The sequence below is a fragment of the Scyliorhinus torazame genome, chromosome 5, assembly GCF_047496885.1.
Source record: "Scyliorhinus torazame isolate Kashiwa2021f chromosome 5, sScyTor2.1, whole genome shotgun sequence".
NCBI lineage: Eukaryota > Metazoa > Chordata > Chondrichthyes > Carcharhiniformes > Scyliorhinidae > Scyliorhinus > Scyliorhinus torazame.
The window spans coordinates 68,154,340-68,175,765 of NC_092711.1; the positions used below are offsets into that span (position 1 = coordinate 68,154,340).

At 46.5% G+C, this 21,426-nt stretch overlaps 1 long non-coding RNA gene across 1 annotated transcript; it reads left to right on the forward strand.

Annotated features, from left to right (window-relative positions):
- The first annotated feature begins 2,855 nt into the window (after positions 1–2,855).
- Positions 2,856–9,795, forward strand: LOC140418244 (uncharacterized). Its single transcript, XR_011944883.1, has 2 exons — positions 2,856–2,916; positions 5,302–9,795. It is a non-coding gene; the product is annotated as an uncharacterized lncRNA (long non-coding RNA).
- The last annotated feature ends 11,631 nt before the right edge of the window (positions 9,796–21,426 follow it).

Here is a 21,426-nt window from a genome sequence, read left to right on the forward strand (position 1 = left end):
TTAGGAGGCCTGTACATAACTCCCATTATGGTTTTTTTGCCTTTGTGGTTCCTCAACTCTACCCACACAGACTCCACATCATCTGACCCTATGTCATTTAGTGCTATTGATTTAATTTCATTCCTAATTAACAAGGCAACCGCGCCCCCTCTGCCCACCTCCCTGTCTTTTTGATAGGTTGTGAATCCCTGGATGTTTAAATGCCAGTCCTGAACCCGCTGCAACCATGTCTCTGTGATGCCTACCACATCATACCTGCCAGTCACAATCTGGGCCACAAGCTCATCTACCTTGTTCCGTACACTGCGCGCATTTAAATATAGCACCTTTAATTCTCTATTGACCGTCCCTTTTTGTTTTCTTAGTGTGGTGGACCTTGGTTTACTGAGCCTTTCCATACACTGTCATATTTTGTGGGATGGGGACTATCGTAACCTCTCCTGAGTTTTGTCTTTTCGTGCTTTTTTGTATTCCTAAGCAGCTACGCTTCCCACTGATTACTTCACCTCTTGGTTCCCTGACTTTCCCTTCCCCCCCCAATCTTTAGTTTAAAGTCCTATTGACGACCCTATTTATTCTTTTCGCCAGAACACTGGTCCCAGCTCGGTTCAGGTGGAGACCATCCCAACGGTATAGGTCCCCCCTGTCCCAAAACTGATGCCAGTGTCCCATGAAAAGGAACCCCTCTTTCCCACACCACTCTTTCAGCCACGTGTTAACTTCCCTTATTCTTGCCTCCCTATGCCAATTTGCACGTGGCTCGGGCAGTAATCCGGAGATTATGACCCTTGAGGACCTGTTTTTTAATTTGAATCCTAGCTATTTATAATCTCTAAACAGGTCCTCTTTCCTAGACTTGCCTATGTTGTTGGTACCGACATGGACCACAACAACTGGATCCTCCCCCTCCAGTATCCTTTCAAGCCGGTCAGAGATGTCCCGCACCCTAGCACCGGGCAGGCAACATACCATGCGGGACTCTTTATCCTGCTCACAAAGGATACTATCTATCCCCCTGATAATAGAATCCCCTACAACGACAACTTGCCTATTTACTCCCTCCCCTTGAATGGCCTGCTGAACCATGGTGCCTTGGTCAGCTGACTCATCCTTCCTGCAGCCCTGTTCGCCATCCACACAGGGAGCAAGTGCCTCACACCTGTTGGACAGAGTCAAGGGCTGAGGCTCCTGAGTTCCTGACTGCTGGTTCCCTTTACCTGCCTGACTTGCAGTCACACCCTGCTGTCCCTGGCCACTGGCAGGATTTAAACTACTTACTCTGACAGGTGTGACTGCCTCCTGAAACACAGTGTCCAGGTAAGTCTCCCCCTCCCGGATGTGCCTCAGTGTTTGAAGCTCAGACTCCAGCTCATCAACTCTGAGCCGGAGCTCTTTGAGCAGCCAACACTTACTGCAGATGTGGTCGCTGCAGCTCGCAATGGGATCTGCCAGCTCCCACATCAAGCAGCTCAAGCACATCACCTGACCAGCCATCACTAATTAATTAATTAGTTTAATTTAAGTTTATGAGTTTAGCTGTGTTTTTTTTTAAATTTGGGGCAGATTTGCTATCAACCACTCAGATCACAGATTCCCTCTGACGTCACTTTTGGGGAAAAAACTGGAAAACAGGAAGTTTCCGTTAGGTTTTTATACTCACAGAGACTGCTCCTCCTCCTCCGAACGGCTCCCGAAATTAGGCCCGAAGAAAGAGAGAGAACAAAACAGTCGGGAAAAAGCACCTTCTCCCACTCTTCACCGAATTACCTCACTGCACCAAATTACCAAATTCTCACTCGGTCTGTATCTCTCTCACTCAGGCTGTGTGTCCTTGACCTGCGCAATGCAGTCATCCAGCCAGCTGACACTTCAGCGAGTTCACACAAGGGAGAGGCCATTCACCTGCCCCAAGTGTGGGGAGAGATTCACACAGTCATCCAACCTGATAAGACACCAGCAAATTCACAAGTAATTACAGTGAGTGGACAATCTGATCAGATGCCTCTGCTGCTTCCCTCCCTTCCACCGGGCCAAACTGTCTCTAAAAATCCCCCTCGTCTGAGTGTGAACTCAGATCTACCTCCAGTTTCTCTCCTATCTCCTGTCATGTTCTGTTCAATCTAATCTTGTTTATGAGACCTGACCTCTGCTCCCTTGACCCTATTCTCACTAAACCACTGACATTCCAACTTCCTCACTTAACTGATATTGTTCACAGTTCTCTCTCTCTTCTGGTTTTGCCGGGGAGGGTTCCTAAACACCTGGTGAATGCCTCAAACCCTGAATATAAATCTGTGGGTCCCTCTTTTGCAGCTCTGGGCTTTATCCCCCCAAAAGCCCAAGATTAACTGCTGATTTAATGGGGAAAGAGCGTTTGCGCCGGGTTTTGGAGATGTAAAATATGGTGGGCGCGGCTTCAGCGCCTGTTCCCACCCGGGTCCTAGCGCCTGACAAAAACATCACTTTAATTCTCTTCCCACTCGTGGTTAATTAAAGCAGACTTTCATCTGTTTCCATAGCGAGTAATTCCTGGAACTGGTCACTCGTCTGTTACCAGGAATTTATAACTTGAGAGGCTCCCACAAAACACGTGGCTGACCAGGACTCTCTCCCACTCTTACCGTCAGATATTGGTGAGTTTGGAAGCATTTGCAGATTGACACACTCAACCTGTTTGACCGGGTTAGGATCAAGTCCTGGGGTAGGACTCGAATCCAGAGATTCTGGCTCAGAGGCCTCGAGCAGCTGATGAATGGTGGCCATAGCTCCCACAATCCCCGCGGCCCAGAAACCGCTCTATCCAACTGGCTCATTGCGCTGAGTGCGCATGCTCCAGAGGCAGCCTGCCGCGAGGCATTCTGGGTGGCTCTTTTCCGAGTTGGAGGGAACTGGGTGCAGATGGGCTGTAGTAAACTGGTAAGGATATGGCATCCCAGAGGGAGCGATGTAGCCGGCTCTGGACGGGAAGAGTTTATCAACTCCTGAGTGAAGGCCGCCAACCCTAAATAAGACCCTCCGGTAGCGAGTTTGTGGCTTTGGGTAATGTGCCTGGGGTCAAGCTCGGGTGAGCGGCCGCCATGTAGGTTCAACGAGGAGAAGAGCGCATGCGCAGGCATCAGGGTGACGTAAGAGAGAATGGGCAGGACTTTAGAGTCTGTTTTCCAACTGGGTCGTAGTGCCCGGAACAGAAAGCAACAAATAGTTTAAAATTATTAATTAGCGGCACTGTGGTTGGCACTGCTGCCTCACAGCGACAGAGACTCGGATTCGAATCGGAGCTTGGGTGGCTGACGTTGTGAAGTTTGCACATTCTCCCTGTGTCTGCGTGGGTTTCTTCCGGTGCTCTGCTGTTCTCCCACAACCCAAATATCTGCAGGTTCGGTGGGGTTATGGGGGTGTGGGCTTAGGCAGGATGCACTTTTAGAAGGTCAGCTTTACTGCACAGAGGGGTATGGGCTAGTCGGAGCGGAGGATCTGCTCCTGATCTGTTGAAAACACCAATTTTTAGATCCAGATGGGGGAGAATGTAGGGCTTCCTCTGGCTGCTGGCCTCTCTTCTGTGGTCTTGTCCATGTTCAGGTGGCCCTGGAGTGGGACCATGAGTTGTCCACCAGTACGCTTGATACCTTCCACAACTGTTGTTACCTCAGGGTGCAGAGTGTTTCTGAGACACTGAAAGCAACATTCTGGTTTAGTTAAAAAAACTTTCCTTTGTACTTTTTCAAAATTTAGAGTACCCAATTCTTTTTTTTCCAATTAAGGGGAAATTTAGTGCGGCCAATCCACCTACCCTGCACATCTTTTTTGGGTTGTGGGGATGAGACCCATGCAGATACAGGGAATATGTACAAACTCCACATGAACAGTGACCCGGGGCCGGGATCGAACCTGGGTCCTCAGCGCAGTGAGGCAGCATTGCTAACCACCGTGCTGTCCTAACTTTCCTTTGTTTTTGTTGGGATTTTGCTTTCTTTTACTTTGATTGGGCAACATATTTGGGGAAACAAGAGAGGAACGAATATTCCACAGAAATTAGAACTATTTGTTCTGAATTTCATAAGAACATAAGAACTAGGAGCAGGAGTAGGCCATCTGGCCCCTCGAGCCTGCTCCTCCATTTAATGAGATCATGGCTGATCTTTGTGGACTCAGCTCTACTCTCTGGCCCCTACACCATATCCCCGAATCCCTTTATTCTTTAGAAAGGTATCTATCCTTTTCTTAAAAACGTTTAAAGAAGGAGCCTCAACTGCTTCACTGGGCAAGGAATTCCAGAGATTCACAACCCTTTGGGTGAAGAAGTTCCTCCTACACTCCGTCCTAAATCTACCTCCCCTTATTTTGAGGCTATGCCCCCTAGTTCTGCTTTCCCCGACCAGTGGAAACAACCTGCCCGCATCTATCCTATCTATTCCCTTCATAATTTTATATGTCTCAATAAGATCCCCCGCATCCTTCTAAACTCCAATGAGTACAGTCCCAGTCTACTCAACCTCTCATCATAATCTAATCTCCTCAACTCTGGGATCAACCTAGTGAATCTCCTCTGCACTCCCTCCAGTGCCAATATGTCCTTTCTCAGGAAAGGAGACCAAAACTGAACACAATACTCCAGATGCGGCCTCACCAACACCCTATACAATTGCAGCATAACCTCACTAGTCTTGAACTCCATCCCTCTAGCAATGAAAGACAAAACTTGATTAGCCTTCTTGAATCACCTGTTGCACCTGCACACCAACATTTTGCGACTCGTGCACCAGCACACCCAGGTCCCTCTGCACAGCAGCATGTTTTAACATCTTACCGTTTAAATAATAATCATTCTGCTGTTATTCCTCCCAAAATGGATAGCCTCACACTTGGCAACATTGAATTCCATCTGCCAGACCCTAGCCCATTCACCTAACCTAGCCAAATCCTTCTGCAGACTTCCGGTATCCTCTGCACTTTTTGCTTTACCACTCATCTTAGTGTCGTCTGCAAACTTTGACACATTGCACTTGGTCCCAACTCCAAATCGTCTATGTAAATTGTGAACAACTGCGGGCCCAACACTGATCCTTGAGGGACCCCACTAGTTACAGGTTGCCAACCAGAGAAACACCCATTTATCCCCACACTCTGCTTTCTGTTAGTTAACCAATCTTCTACCCATGCTACCACTTTACCCTCAATGCCATGCATCTTTAGTTTATGCAGCAACCTTTTGTGTGGCACCTTGTCAAAAGCTTTCTGGAAATCCAGATATTCGTTTCTTTGGAATGAAAGTGATACTGACACTGTCAACTCCTTTTACAGGGGATTGGAAGGAGAGGATTTGACACGGTCATCAGGATCTGAATATCATCAGCTTTTGAATGTGGAAGGAGAAATGTTTGTCTGTTCTGTCTGTGGGAAAGGATCGGAGACATCATTGTGACTGACAAGCACCGAGACCCCCACAACACCCGAGTGAGAATGTTCCAGTGAACTGACTGAAAAGAACTTTAATCAGTTACACAGCCTGAAAAAACATCGCACCATTCACAGTGGGGAGAGACCTGTTTTTTTAATTTGTTCATGGGATGTGGGCATTGCTGGTTGTGGAAGCATTTATTGCCCATCCCTGAGGGCATTTAAGTCAACCACATTGCTATGGATCTGGAGTCATATGTAGGCCAGACCTGAAGGACATCAGTGAACCAGATGAGTTTTTACAACAATTGACAATGGTTTCATGGTCATCATTAGACTTTTAATTCCAGATCATTATTGAATTCAATTTTCACCATCTGCCACAGTGGGATTTGAACCTGGGTCCCTAGAGCATTACCCTGGGCCTCTAGATTATTAGTCCAGTGACAATACCCCTACGTCACTGCCTTGGTAACACAAGGACGCCAACAGCATGGGGAAACCGTGGAAATGTGGTGACTGTGGGAAGGGATTCAAATCCCCATCAGGGCTGGAAATTCATCAACGTAGTCACACCAGGGAGAGGACTTTCAACTGCTCTGACTGTGGTAAAAGCTATAAGAATGCTGGGAATCTAATTATTCATCAACGTATTCACACAAGAGAGAAGCTGTTTATCTGCTCCACCTGTGGAATGGAATTCACTTCAGCATCCAACCTAACGTCGCACCAGCGAGTTCACACTGGAGAGAAACCGTACGATTGCTCTCAGTGTGGGAAGAGCTTCCGGTCTTCATCCAACCTCACTGAGCATCTACGGGTTCACACTGGGGAAAGACCATTCCACTGCTCTGAGTGTGGGCAGAGATTCACTTGTTCTTCCCACCTCACTGATCACAAGCCTGTCCACACTGGTGAGAGGCCGTTCATCTGCTCCGTGTGTGGGAAGGGATTTATTAAATCGGCACACCTTCTCAGACACCAGCGTATTCACACTGAAGAGAGACCGTTCACCTGCACTGATTGTGGGAAGAATTTCACTAATCCATATAATCTCCGGGATCACCAGCTAATTCACACTGGGGAGAAACCTTTTACCTGCACTGAGTGTAGGAAGGGATTTGCTTTGAAATCTCAGCTTCGGAGACATAAACTTGTTCACACTGATGAGAGACCATTCCAATGTTCTGACTGTGAGAAGAGCTTTAAAAGCGGAAGTGATTTGACAAAACACCAGCGACTCCATTCCGGGGAAAAGCCGTTCACCTGCCCCGTGTGTGGCAGAGGATTCACTCGGCCATCCAATCGTCTGGCACACCAGAGGGTTCACATGTGATTACAGGGATTGGATTCCTACACCCAGGAATGAACCATGTTCATTTTGACAGTTCAGATTTATTTCCCTTGATGTTAAACCCCAGCCCAGTTAATGGGATTAACAGAATGGACATGAATTGCATTAAATGGACAGTGTTGGAATCCTGGATTTCTCTAAGATAAGAGGAGACTGATTGATATGCTCTTACCGACTGTTCCATTGTTGGATCTTTTCACCTTTGTTAATGGAAGACTTGTATTTATATAGCACCTCTCACAACTTCAGGATGTCCCAAAGTGCTTTACAGACAATGAGGTTCTTTTGAAATATAGTCACTGTTGTAATGTAGGAAATGCGGCAGCCAGATTGTGTACAACAGGCTCCAACAAACACAAATAAGATGATGGAAATACTCAGCAGGTCAGGCAGCATCTGTGAAGCAAGAAAGTGAGTTCAAAACAGAACTATGATTATGATCAGATTATCTGTTCAGTGCTCATCACCGAGGGCTTTATATTGAGCAGTTTACCCGAGAGAACTTCCTCCTTCGAAATATCATCAGCAGAACTTTAATGTCCAGCTGCAAGAGCAGATGGGGTTATATTGGAAGGTTTCCTCTGATAGACAGTGCTGTATTCCCTCAGTACAGTGCTGTATTCCCTCTGTACAGTACTGTATTCCCTCTGTACAGTGCAGTATTCCCTCAGTACAGTGCTGTATTCCCTCTGTACAGTGCTGTATTCCCTCTGTACAGTGCTGTATTCCCTCAGTACAGTGCAGTATTCTCTCAGTACAGTGCTGTATTCCCTCTGTACAGTGCTGTATTCCCTCAGTACAGTGCTGTATTCCCTCAGTACAGTGCTGTATTCCCTCAGTACAGTGCAGTATTCCCTCAGTACAGTGCTGTATTCCCTCAGTACAGTGCTGTATTCCCTCAGTACAGTGCTGTATTCCCTCAGTACAGTGCAGTATTCCCTCAGTACAGTGCAGTATTCCCTCAGTACAGTGCAGTATTCCCTCAGTACAGTGCTGTATTCCCTTAGTACAGTGCTGTATTCCCTTAGTACAGTGCTGTATTCCCTCAGTACAGTGCTGTATTCCCTCAGTACAGCATTGGAATACCAGCCGGATTTTATGGTCAGGTTTCTGGAGCTGAAGTTGAACCCACATCCTCCTGACTCAGTGATGGGAATGTAACCACTGAACAATAACACCTCATCATTAACGCGGGATTATTTTTGCTCTCACATTTTTGGTTGTTCTCCTGAACACATTAACCCATTGGGCTCTTGGACAAATCCAAGTGGATTCAACAGGTTTCCAGGGTTTGTGCTGATGCTGCAGCAAGAGATCGAGAAGGTTTTTATTTCTGAATTCAAGAACTGGCATCAAATATCACAACATGGTGACAATTTGAACTCAAGGCTTTGCCTTTCAAAGACTTTGGCCTTAACCATTTAGGCAATTTGTTACTTTCTGAGAGAAAGAGCTTGAGATGGGAGATATGCAACTTGCCGACAAATCAATTGCCAAGACTTCTGATTCTGACGTAAAAATACCATTTATAACCAGCAAGTTGGAGTAAGCTTTGCTGTAGAAGGGACTGTAGTTGGCCGATTAGTTGCCTGAATACCCTGTATTCTTTTTTAACCGGTTGCTTGACTATATTTCATGGCAATAGGCACTTGGCAAAGCATGATGGATATATTAGCCTTATTTCAGTCAAGAAGTTCTGCATGTAATAGGCAGAAGGTCAGACCATGTAAACAAGTGCACAGCTGCACATTGTTGCTGACAGCAGACAATTATTATTGTCCTTAGACTAGGAATTCAAGTTGTTTAACTCTGCTCGCTTTTCTGTCTCTGGGCTTATCAAAGGAATGCCTCGTTTTTCTAAATATTGCTTATTGTACCATATAAAGTACTGCCTTGCCTTTTGTAAAGTGGGGACAATTAGAAGGACTAATTAGAAGGCCTAATAGAGTGGTCACTCTAACTCCCTCCACAAACTTTGTGTTAAATAAAGGACCTTTGGCGAAAACTCGAAGCGCTGGTATATTTTTCCTCAACAATTGCCAAAATTGATGAAGTAAAATTATAGCTTTGCTATTTCAAACTTCGAAAGGGAAATTTACCTGAAGCTGAGGGGGATTATCAAATATTCAGAACAAAACCTGACGACAACCAGTCTGGGTGGTTCCCGGGAATCGGAAAAGAAGGTTTCCTCTGGGGAAATAAATTGAAGACTTAAACCCACCAGCCCCACAATACTGCAAATTGAATTTGAACTAATTTTGAAAATAAAAAACATCTAATCTGTTGATACCTGGAATCAAATTGAAATGTCTGATTCCTGTTTTATAGGTAGGAGTACTGGACAGTAACGTTTCTCTAAGCCTCATGAATGAGATATCTAATGGGATGTGTAAAATTGTATAAGAGGAAGTGGTTGAGCACAGGAACAAAGTTAAGGAAAAATAACCCCACTAAATGGGAATTGGAATACCTCACTGTGGGTGTAGTTCAGTGGAATATATCAATGTGGTATTGATGTATATTTTAATGAAAGGAAAGTGGAGATGAGACTAATAAATTGATGGCTCTCTTGGAGATGTTTGCATCGTTGTGGATAAACGTTCAAAGAGAATTGCATTTGATAAACTGGCCACTGCCCAAGACATTGACGCATTCAGGGGGAGATGAGCAAAGATATTTACAGACACATATAAGTGGGACTAGGCAGTTCGTTTCAGTAGAAATGATTCATTTTCAGATGAGCTACATTTTATGTTTACTGAAGTAAGCTAATAAGATCAAGGAAGCCATTGTGAAACTTAACATTTAAATGAAAAGGGCATTTTGTATTCAGCAATTGATCGGTTATATTAATCAATGATGTGTATTAATTATTCACTCATCAGAAACAAATTATTAAATAAGTAGTGTGCCTCAGTTGATTTTAATTGAAGATTTAATAATCTGGAAGTGGTTGTGTTAAAAGACTTGGTTGTACCTAAAACTGTCTAAGCCTGTTTTAAATTCTATATTACAGCTTCTGTGAGAAGGAATGTATGATCTGATATGATCGTTAGCAACGAGTCTTCATTCCCTTGGTAACCTTATTTGGAACTGGAAGGTCACACAATGATGGGAGGGATACATTAAACATTCCCATTGTATCCCGATCTGCGACATTTACCCAAATGGTTAAAACCCAATCAAACCGATTCAGGTATGAAATTGACCAACCATTGAGTTCTATCCAGTTTATTCAAACTGAGGGAGGATCTACTTAGGTATTTAATACCCGAGGAGAAGGTCTTTTGCCAGCCAAGATCTGGAATCCCCAAAGCAAGATTCCCATCAGAATTGTTGTCAAAGAAGGGGTACAAGAGGGATTATGTTTTTACAGCCTGATCAACCAAGAGAAATGGTATAAGTCTGTTTTGTGTCGATAAGTTTGCCCTTTTCCTTCTGTATCGACCAGTTTACCCTTTTCCTTCTGTATCGATCAGTTTGCCCTTTTCCTTCTGTATCGATCAGTTTGCTCTTTTCCTTCTGTGTCGATCAGTTTACCCTTTTCCTTCTGTATCGATCAGTTTGCCCTTTTCCTTCTGTGTCGATCAGTTTACCCTTTTCCTTCTGTATCGACCAGTTTACCCTTTTCCTTCTGTATCGATCAGTTTGCCCTTTTCCTTCTGTGTCGATCAGTTTACCCTTTTCCTTCTGTATCGATCAGTTTACCCTTTTCCTTCTGTGTCGATCAGTTTACCCTTTTCCTTCTGTATCGATCAGTTTGCCCTTTTCCTTCTGTGTCGATCAGTTTACCCTTTTCCTTCTGTATCGACCGGTTTACCCTTTTCCTTCTGTATCGATCAATTTGCCCTTTTCCTTCTGTGTCGATCAGTTTACCCTTTTCCTTCTGTATCGATCAGTTTACCCTTTTCCTTCTGTGTCGATCAGTTTACCCTTTTCCCTCTGTATCGATCAGTTTACCCTTTTCCTTCTGTATCGATCAGTTTACCCTTTTCCTTCTGTATCGACCAGTTTACCCTTTTCCTTCTGTGTCGATCAGTTTACCCTTTTCCTTCCGTATCGATCAGTTTACCCTTTTCCTTCTGTGTCGATCAGTTTACCCTTTTCCTTCTGTATCGATCAGTTTACCCTTTTCCTTCTGTATCGATCAGTTTACCCTTTTCCTTCTGTATCGATCAGTTTACTCTTTTCCTTCTGTGTCGATCAGTTTACCCTTTTCCTTCTGTATCGATCAGTTTACCCTTTTCCTTCTGTATCGACCAGTTTACTCTTTTCCTTCTGTGTCGATCAGTTTACTCTTTTCCTTCTGTATCGATCAGTTTACCCTTTTCCTTCTGTGTCGATCAGTTTGCCCTTTTCCTTCTGTATTGATCAGTTTACCCTTTTCCTTCTGTGTCGATCAGTTTACTCTTTTCCTTCTGTGTCGATCAGTTTACCCTTTTCCTTCTGTATCGATCAGTTTGCCCTTTTCCTTCTGTATCGATCAGTTTACCCTTTTCCTTCTGTATTGATCAGTTTACCCTTTTCCTTCTGTGTCGATCAGTTTACCCTTTTCCTTCTGTATCGATCAGTTTGCCCTTTTCCTTCTGTATCGATCAGTTTGCCCTTTTCCTTCTGTGTCGATCAGTTTACCCTTTTCCTTCTGTATCGATCAGTTTACCCTTTTCCTTCTGTGTCGATCAGTTTACCCTTTTCCCTCTGTGTCGATCAGTTTACCCTTTTCCTTCCGTATCGATCAGTTTACCCTTTTCCTTCTGTGTCGATCAGTTTACCCTTTTCCTTCTGTATCGATCAGTTTACCCTTTTCCTTCTGTATCGATCAGTTTACCCTTTTCCTTCTGTGTCGATCAGTTTACACTTTTCTTTCTGTGTCGATCAGTTTACCCTTTTCCTTCTGTATCGATCAGTTTACCCTTTTCCTTCTGTATCGATCAGTTTACTCTTTTCCTTCTGTGTCGATCAGTTTACCCTTTTCCTTCTGTATCGATCAGTTTACCCTTTTCCTTCTGTATCGACCAGTTTACTCTTTTCCTTCTGTGTCGATCAGTTTACTCTTTTCCTTCTGTATCGATCAGTTTACCCTTTTCCTTCTGTGTCGATCAGTTTGCCCTTTTCCTTCTGTATTGATCAGTTTACCCTTTTCCTTCTGTGTCGATCAGTTTACTCTTTTCCTTCTGTATCGATCAGTTTACCCTTTTCCTTCTGTATCGATCAGTTTACCCTTTTCCTTCTGTATCGATCAGTTTACCCTTTTCCTTCTGTATCGATCAGTTTACTCTTTTCCTTCTGTGTCGATCAGTTTACCCTTTTCCTTCTGTGTCGATCAGTTTACCCTTTTCCTTCTGTATCGATCAGTTTACCCTTTTCCTTCTGTATCGATCAGTTTACCCTTTTCCTTCTGTGTCGATCAGTTTACCCTTTTCCTTCTGTGTCGATCAGTTTGCCCTTTTCCTTCTGTGTCGATCAGTTTACCCTTTTCCTTCTGTATCGACCAGTTTACCCTTTTCCTTCTGTATCGATCAGTTTGCCCTTTTCCTTCTGTGTCGATCAGTTTACCCTTTTCCTTCTGTATCGATCAGTTTACCCTTTTCCTTCTGTGTCGATCAGTTTACCCTTTTCCTTCTATATCGATCAGTTTACCCTTTTCCTTCTGTATCGATCAGTTTACCCTTTTCCTTCTGTATCGATCAGTTTACCCTTTTCCTTCTGTGTCAATCAGTTTACCCTTTTCCTTCTGTGTCGATCAGTTTACCCTTTTCCTTCTGTATCGATCAGTTTGCCCTTTTCCTTCTGTATCGATCAGTTTACCCTTTTCCTTCTGTATCGATCAGTTAACCCTTTTCCTTCTGTATCGATCAGTTAACCCTTTTCCTTCTGTATCGATCAGTTTACCCTTTTCCTTCTGTGTCAATCAGTTTACCCTTTTCCTTCTGTGTCGATCAGTTTACCCTTTTCCTTCTGTATCGATCAGTTTACCCTTTTCCTTCTGTATTGATCAGTTTACCCTTTTCCTTCTGTATCGATCAGTTAACCCTTTTCCTTCTGTATCGATCAGTTTACCCTTTTCCTTCTGTGTCGATCAGTTTACCCTTTTCCTTCTGTATGTATCAGTTTACCCTTTTCCTTCTGTATCGATCAGTTTACCCTTTTCCTTCTGTATCGATCAGTTTACCCTTTTCCTTCTGTATCGCTATGTATATATATATTTTTTAAAGTATTTCAATTTACCATCTGAAATTCCTGTCCTCCCGAATTGTTCAGTCTTGTTCAAACTAAAACAATCGAGTGAACTATTTACAAACACTGGTGGATTGGTTGATTGCAATTAGACTTAAACAATTCTATGTTTTAATATGAGATCACCTGAAAGTCTCTGAATTGTCTGCATTGGATGGAGCCCTTGTAGCCTCATGTGAGGATATCGGTGTGAGTGTGCAGATGTGATTTGTCAAATATAAAACAACTAATTCAGAAATGCTTTGTGAAATTCACTGAAGAATGAATCCCAGACATGTTCAAACTGTGTCCTAGGCCAAACTAGTTTCAGCTGATGCTTCATCAATGACCGGCCTCCCATGATAAGGTCAGAAGTGGGGATGCTCGCTGATGACTGCACAATTGCGACTCCTCAGTTAAGGAAGCAGTCCATGGCCAAATGCAGCGAGATAATATCTAGGTTTATCCAGACAAGTGGTAAGTTGCATTTGTGCCACACAAATGCCAGACTATGATCATCTCCAACAAGAGAGGATCTAAACTATTGCCCCTTGACATTAAATAGCATTACCATCATTGAATCCCTCACTGTCAACATCCTAGGGGTTACCATTGACCAGAAACCAAACTGAACTAGCCATAAATATTGTGGCTACAAGAGCAGATCAAAGGCTAGGATCCTGCAGCGAGTAACTCACCTCCTGACTCCCTAAAACCTGTGCACCATCTACAAGACACATCAGGAATGTAATGGAATACTCTCCACTTGTCTGGATGGGTGCAGAACCAACAACACTCAAGAAGGACAAAGAATTGATTGGTACCCTATCCACAAACATTCACTCCCTTCACCACGTATGAAAAATGGCAGGTATGTGTACCATCTCCAAGATGCACTGCAGTAACTCACCAAGGCTCCTTAGGCAGCAGCTTCCAAACTCAGGATCACTGCCATCTAGAAGCAGAATGGCAGCAGATACCTGGGAACACCACCACCTGGAAGTTCCCCTCCAAATCACTAACCATTCCTATTTGGAAATATATATATTTGAAAATATATATTACTGGCACTGGGTCAAAATCCTGGAACTCCCTCCATAACCGCACAGTGGGTGTACCCACACCTAAGGGACTGCAGCAGATGAAGACGGCAGCTCACCACCAACTTCTCAAGGGCTTCTGGAGATGAGCAATATGCTGGCCTAGCCAATGACACACACATTCCGTAATTTTTTTAAAAAATGTGACCGTAAAAGGAGAAAACATTTTAAAATCATCAAGGCATTGACTCATACTCCAATCAGGACAGAACGGAAAACACTGGTTATGGTCAACAGGAGTAAAATTGAAGGAAAAGGGAATTGAGTTTGGACAATTGAAGGCTTGGAAGAAATAATACTGAATTAGAACGATCCACAGGATGGATACAGGCGAAGGGAGAGCTGGAGAATCTTCACATCCAAGCGCGATCTGTCACTTTAATGATTTGTACTTAGCCTTATTTGTTAGTAAATTAAAGTCGCCAGAGCCCCAGATGACCAGAGGCTGCTTTCCTCTTTGAGGGGGAGAGCTGACTGGTGGTGATTTAACCTGAGGATCACCACACCTCAGGCGAGGGGTCAGATTGCGAAGGCAATCTTCATGAATAACCTCAGCCGGTTCAGGAATTGAACCTGCGGTGTTGACTTTATTCCGCATCACAAACCAGCTGTCTAGCCAACTGAGCTCAACCGGCCCCCAGTTATATCCTAGTATTTTAGAATTAGCAGCTCTGCTGAGGATAAGGAATGTAATTGAATGACGTGCAGCGTGCTTATTCAAGTAAATACTAATGAGCTAATTTTACCAGTTTCAGTGTGTCTTCTCTGGTATGTAATCAAGAAGTTAGGGAAACTAGCTCATATCTTATTGTGGTAGACTGTGTTAGAAGTATTTTTTTTTTTTTTAAATATGTTTTATTGAAATTTTTTTCCCAAACAACAATTTTTCCCCTCTTACAAAGCAAACGCAACAATAACAATACAGAAATTTTTAACAATACACAAGTAACAAAACCCCATTATCTTTGACCTAAACTAAACTAAACCCTCCCCCCCTTCCCCCTGGGTTGCTGCTGCTGGTCATCTGTCTTCCCTTTAATGTTCCCCTAGGTAGTCGAGAAATGGCTGCCACCGCTTGGTGAACCCTTGAGCCGATCCTCTCAGGGCAAACTTTATCTGCTCCAGTTTAATGAACCCCGCCATATCATTTACCCAGGCCTCCAGTCCGGGAGGTTTCGCCTCCTTCCACATGAGTAGGATCCTGCGCCGGGCTACTAGGGACGTGTTAGGAGTATTAAGGTACCTAGTAATGCCGGAATACCATTGGTGGAGAATGTACTTGTTCCCATTGGTTAAGCTTGTATGTTAGCTCCGCCCTGCAAGGCGGGGTATAAGAGCCCATGCCGCCCCAGCAGCTTTCTTCTGTACCTGCGCTCCTGGGGGAAACATCTAGCGTCTTAAAGCCTTCAATTGTCTCCAATATAGTTTCTGAGGTTATTGATCATGCATCAATTTAATACGCTAGATTTAAAAGAATGGAGCTTCGAATTAAGCCGGAGTGTCTGTAACTCAGCCCCCACGCGGCAAACTCAGCGGCAACCTTCAAGCACTGGCTGGCGTGTTTCAACGGATATCTCGGAACGGCCGAAAACACACCCACGGGAGAACAGAAACTTCTAGTCCTGCACTCGAGGGTGAGCCCAGAAATCTGGTAAAATTAGCTCATTAGTATTTACACCCTCATCGAGGACGCGGACGATTTCGATGCAGCAATGGAGCTGCTGAAAGGACATTATATTCGCCCTGTAAACCAGGTCTACGCTCGACATCGGCTAGCGAAAGGGTGACAAATCCCTGGGGAATCACTGGAAGAATTCTACCGTGCGCTCCTGGTGTTGGGGAGAAACTGCAGCTGCCCACAAGTTTCGGCGAGCGATCACACACAACTTTTGATCCGGGATGCTTTCGTTGCAGGTATGCTGTCCTCCCAAATCCACCAGCGAGTGCAGGAGAAAGAGACACTAGGCCTCAAGGAGGCACGGGCTCTTTCCGGCTCCCTGGATGTGGCCTCCCGAAATGCCCGCGCTTACGTCCCCGACCGTGCGGCAGCCCCCTGGGCAGCGTGGAACCCTCCCGCAGCCAACCCCGAGGCATCTCCCATCCCCCACAAGCTTGTGCTGCGACACGGCCTGGCAATCCCGGAGGGCCCTGCTGCTATTTTTGCGGGCAAGCCAAGCACCCCCGACAGCGCTGTCCGGCCCATTCATCTATCTGCAAGGGATGCGGCCTAAAGGGCCACTTCGTGGCAGTATTCCAGGCCCGGGCGGTCGCTGCGGTCTCCGGAGGCGAATACGGACCGCCACCACAACTCTCTCCACGGACCCCGTGTGCCAGCGGGCGCCGCCATCTTCCCCCTCCAGGGCCACGTGTGGCCTCCGGGCGCCACTATCTTGTCCCGCGGACACCACGTGCGATGGATGGGCGCCACCATTCTGTGCACCCCCAGCCATGTGCGACCCGTGGGCGCCGCCATCTTGGATGGACTCCCAGGACCCCAGTTCGGCTGACCACACACTGCCCGAAGAGAACATCCAACTGCTGCCACGATTAGCCTCGGTGACCCTGGACCAGTCTCGGCCCCGAACATTCTTGACTGCTACGACGACGGTGCTTATCAATGGGCATGAAACGTCCTGCCTAATCGACTCTGGGAGCACGGAGAGCTTCATACACCCCGACACGGTAAGACGCTGTTCTCTCCCCGTCCACCCCATTAATCAAAAAATCTCCCTGGCCTCCGGATCTCACTCAGTAGAGATAAAGGGGTTTTGTGTAGCTAACCTCACAGTTCAAGGAAGAGAGTTCAAAAACTACCGACTCTACGTCCTTCCCCATCTCTGCGCAGCCACACTCCTAGGGTTGGATTTTCAGTGCGACCTCCAAAGTCTAACTTACAAATTCGGTGTCCCTATACCCCCCCCCCCCCCTCACTGTCCGCAGCCTCGCGACCCTCAAGGTCGATCCGCCTTCCCTGTTTGCGAACCTCACCCCGGATTGCAATCCTGTCGCCACCAGGAGCAGACAGTATAGTGCCCAGGACCGGATCTTTATTAGCTCAGAGGTCCAATGGTTACTGAAGGAAGGCATCATTGAGGCTAGCAACAGTCCCTGGAGAGCTCAAGTAGTGGTTGTAAAGACCGGGGAGAAGCATAGGATGGTCATCGACTACAGTCAGACCATCAACAGGTTTCCGCAGCTTGACGCGTACCCTCTCCACCGCATATCCGACCTGGTCAACAGGATTGCGCAATACAAGGTCTTCTCCACGATGGATCTTAAGTCCGTCTACCACCAGCTCCCCATCCGCATTAGTGACTGCAAATACACTGCCTTCGAAGCAGATGGGCGGCTCTACCACTTCTTAAGGGTTCCCTTCAGTGTCACTAACAGGGGTCTCGGTCTTCCAACGAGAGATGGACTGAATGGTTGACTGGTATGGCTTACGGGCCACATTCCCATACCACGATAATGTCACCATCTGCGGCCACAACCAGCAGGACCACGACACCAACCTCCGAAAATTCCTCCAAACCACGAAAATCCTTAACCTAACGTATAACAATCATAAATGTGTGTTCAGCACAGACCGCCTAGCCATCCTCGGCTACGTAGTGCGTAATGGAGTGAAAGGCCCCGACCCTGAATGCATGCGCCCCCTTATGTAGTTCCCCCTCCCGCACTGCTCCAAGGCCCTGAAGCGCTGCCTAGGTTTTTTTCCTACTATGCCCAGTGGGTCCTCAACTGTGCAGGCAAGGCCTGTCCACTGATCAAATCCACAGTTTTTCCCCTGTGGATAGAGGCCCGCCAGGCCTTCAGCCGCATCAAAGCAGACATTGCAAAGGCCATGATGCACGCCATCAACAAGTCCCTCCCCTTCCAAGTCGAGAGCGACGCGTCTGACGTAGCTCTGGCGGCCACCCTCAACCAAGCGGGCAGACCCCTTGGCCTTCTTCTCATGCATCCTCCAGGCCTCCGAAATCCGCCACTCCGCAGTCGAAAAGGAGGCCCAGGCCATAGTAGAAGCTGTGCGACATTGGAGGCATTACCTGGCCAGCCGGAGATTCACTCTCCTCACTGACCAACGGTCGGTTGCTTTCATGTTCGATAATGCACAGCGGGGTAAGATAAAAAACGGCAAGATCTTACGGTGGAGGATCGAACTCTCCACCTACAACTATGAGATCTTGTATCATCCCGGGAAGTTAAACGAGCCTCCTGATGCCCTATCCCGCAGCACATGTGCCAATGCACAAGTGGACCGCCTCCGAGCCCTCCACGAGGACCTCTGCCACCCGGGGGTCATTCGATTTTTCCACTTCATCGAGACCCGCAACCTGCCCTACTCCATCGAGGAGGTCAGGACAGCCACCAGGAATTGCCAAATTTGCACGGAGCGCAAGCCGCACTTCTACAGGCCAGAGGAAGCGCACCTGATAAAGGCATCCTGTCCCTTTGAACGCCTCAGTATGGATTTCAAAGGCCCCCTCCCCTCCACCGACCGCTTCCTGACGTACATCCTGAACGTGATTGACGAGTACTCCCGGTTCCCATTCGCCATCCCCTGTCCTGACATGACCGCAACCACCGTCATAAAAGCCCTCCATAGTATCTTTACACTGTTCGGTTTACCCGCCTACATACACAGTGATAGGGGGTCCTCCTTTAAGAGCGACGAACTGCGTCATTTCCTGCTCAGCAAGGGATTGCCTCGAGCAGGACGACCAGATACAACCCCCGGGGAAATTGACAGGTAGAGAGGGAGAACGGAACGGTCTGGAAGACCGTCCTATTGGTCCTGCGGCCCATGAATCTCCCAGTCTCCCGCTGGCAGGAAGTCCTCCCGGATGCCCTCCACTCCATCCGGTCACTGCTCTATACCACGACCAACCAAACACCTCATGCACGTCGCCTTGTCTTCCCCAGGAAGTCCTCCTCTGGGACCTCGCTCCCGACCTGGCTGGCAGCTCCCGGACCCGTCCTGCTCCGAAAACACGTGTGGGTGCACAAATCGGACCCATTGATCGAGAGGGTCCATCATTCCACGCTAACCCTCAGTACGCCTATGTGGCATACCCCGACGGCCAACAGGATACGGTCTCCCTACGGGACCTAGCGCCCACTGGATCCCCACACCACTGGATCCCCCGCGACTAGTCCCACCCTCCCTCCCACCAGCGCACCCCACAGCCGCCCCCTTCCCAGGTGGATCGGTTCTTCCACAGGCCCCGTCTAGGCCCTGCCCACCGGCGCACCCCACAGCCGCCCCCTTCCCAAGTCAGTCGGCCCTTCCACCAGCCACGTCAAGGGGTGATGAAGCTACCACAGAAGCCAAAACCACGTTCCCGGAGTCACAGACGCCCGAACCTCCACCGGCATCACCACCAAGGCTACAGCGATCGCAGAGGATGACCAGGGCCCCCGATCATCTAATTGCTTCCTTTTGAAATGTACATTACTGTTGTAAATAGTTAAGATGTAATGAGGCAAAACACTGTACGGAGGCATTACGTACCTTCATAACTGTAACTTCTACCACTTTTACCACGTGTAATACGAAGCCAGCACCCCCGCCGGACTCATTTTTTACAGGGGGTGAATGTGGTAGTCTGTGTTAGGAGGATTACGGTACCTAGTAATGCCGGAATACCATTGGTGGAGAATGTACTTGTTCCCATTAGTTAAGCTTGTATGTTAGCTCCGCCTTGCAAGACGGGGTATAAGAGCCCGTGCCGCCCCAGCCGCTTTCTTCTGTACCTGCGCAGCTGGGGGAAACATCTGGTGTATTAAAGCCTTCAAATGTCCCCAATCTCGTTTCTGAGGTTATTGATCGTGCATCACTTATAAAAAGCTGGATTAGCCAAAATTAATTATGAGAACTGACAGGGAGGAACTGAAGGAGATCAATATTAGTAGAGAAATTGTGTTGGGGAAATAGATGGAATTGAAGGCTGATAAATTCCCAGGGCCTGATAATCTGCAACCCAAAGTACTTAAAGAAGTGGCTCGAGAAATAGTGGATGCATTGGTGCTCATCTTCCAGGATTCTACAGACTCAGGAACAATTCTTGCAGATTGGAGGGTGGATTATGTAACTCCACTATTTAAAAAAGGGAGGGAGAGAGAAAACAGGGAATTATAGACCAGGAAGCCTGATGTAGGAAGTGGGGAAAATTGTTGAATCCATAATCAAGATTTTATAGCTGAGCGCTTAGAAAACAGTGGCAGGATTGGACAGATTCAGCATGGATTTATGAAGGGAAACTTCAATTTTGAGGATGTAACTAGTAGAATGGATTTTTAAAAAAAATTTAGTGTACTAAATTCATCTTTTCCAATGAAGGGGCAATTTAGTGTGGCCAATCCACCTCCCCTGCACATCTTTAGGTTGTGGGGGAGAAACCCACACAAACACGGGGAGAATGTGCAAACTCCACACGGACAGTGACCCAGAGCCGGGATCGAACCTGGGACCTCGGTGCCGTGAGACAGCAGTGCTAACCACTGATACATTTACATTGTATCCAACCTTGTGCAAAACCTATCATGGGAGCGTTTGATGGGCCAATGTAGAGGACCACTCCTCCACCCTATCCCCGTAACCCCACCTAACCATTGGACACTCAGGGGAAATCTTTTAGAATGGCCAATCCACCTAACCTGTGCATCTTTGGACTGTGGGAGGAAACCGGAGCACCCGGAGGAAACCCACGCAGACACGGGGAGAAAGTGCAAACTCTACACAGTCACCCAAGGCTGGAATGAACCCCCCTCCCTTTGATCTCCAGTCAGCCTCTGTACGAATGAAAAGAGCCCCAGTTTCTCTAATCTCTCCTGGAAACTAAAGCCTCTCTTCCCTGGGATCATCTCAGTGAATCTCTTCTACACCCTCTCCATGGCCTTCACATCCTTCCTGGTGTAAAATCCCCAAAACCTGATCTAATATTTGAACTGCAGTCTAACCAATGATTGTACAGATTTACATGACCTCTGTCCTTTTTGTACCCCACACCCAGAATTATAAAACCTTGGATCCCATGTGTTTTTTAGACACTTTATCAACTTGTCCTCCCACATTTAAAAGTTTGTGTATCTGAAACTCCTTTTAGGGTTTTGGAGACATTAACATAACATGGCTGAAATACATTGACATCCAATGTCTGATATAATGTGTGTTATGGGAGAGAGAAGTTTAGTCTGAGTTAGAAACTCAAGCAGGCGCTTCACTGCAGACAGATCACCATGGAAACGCTGATAAGCCATTCCTTCACTGCAGACAGGTCACCGTGGAAACGCTGATAAGACATTCCATTCCACAGAATCGACTCATTGGAAACTCTAATCAGATCGGTGGGAGGACAG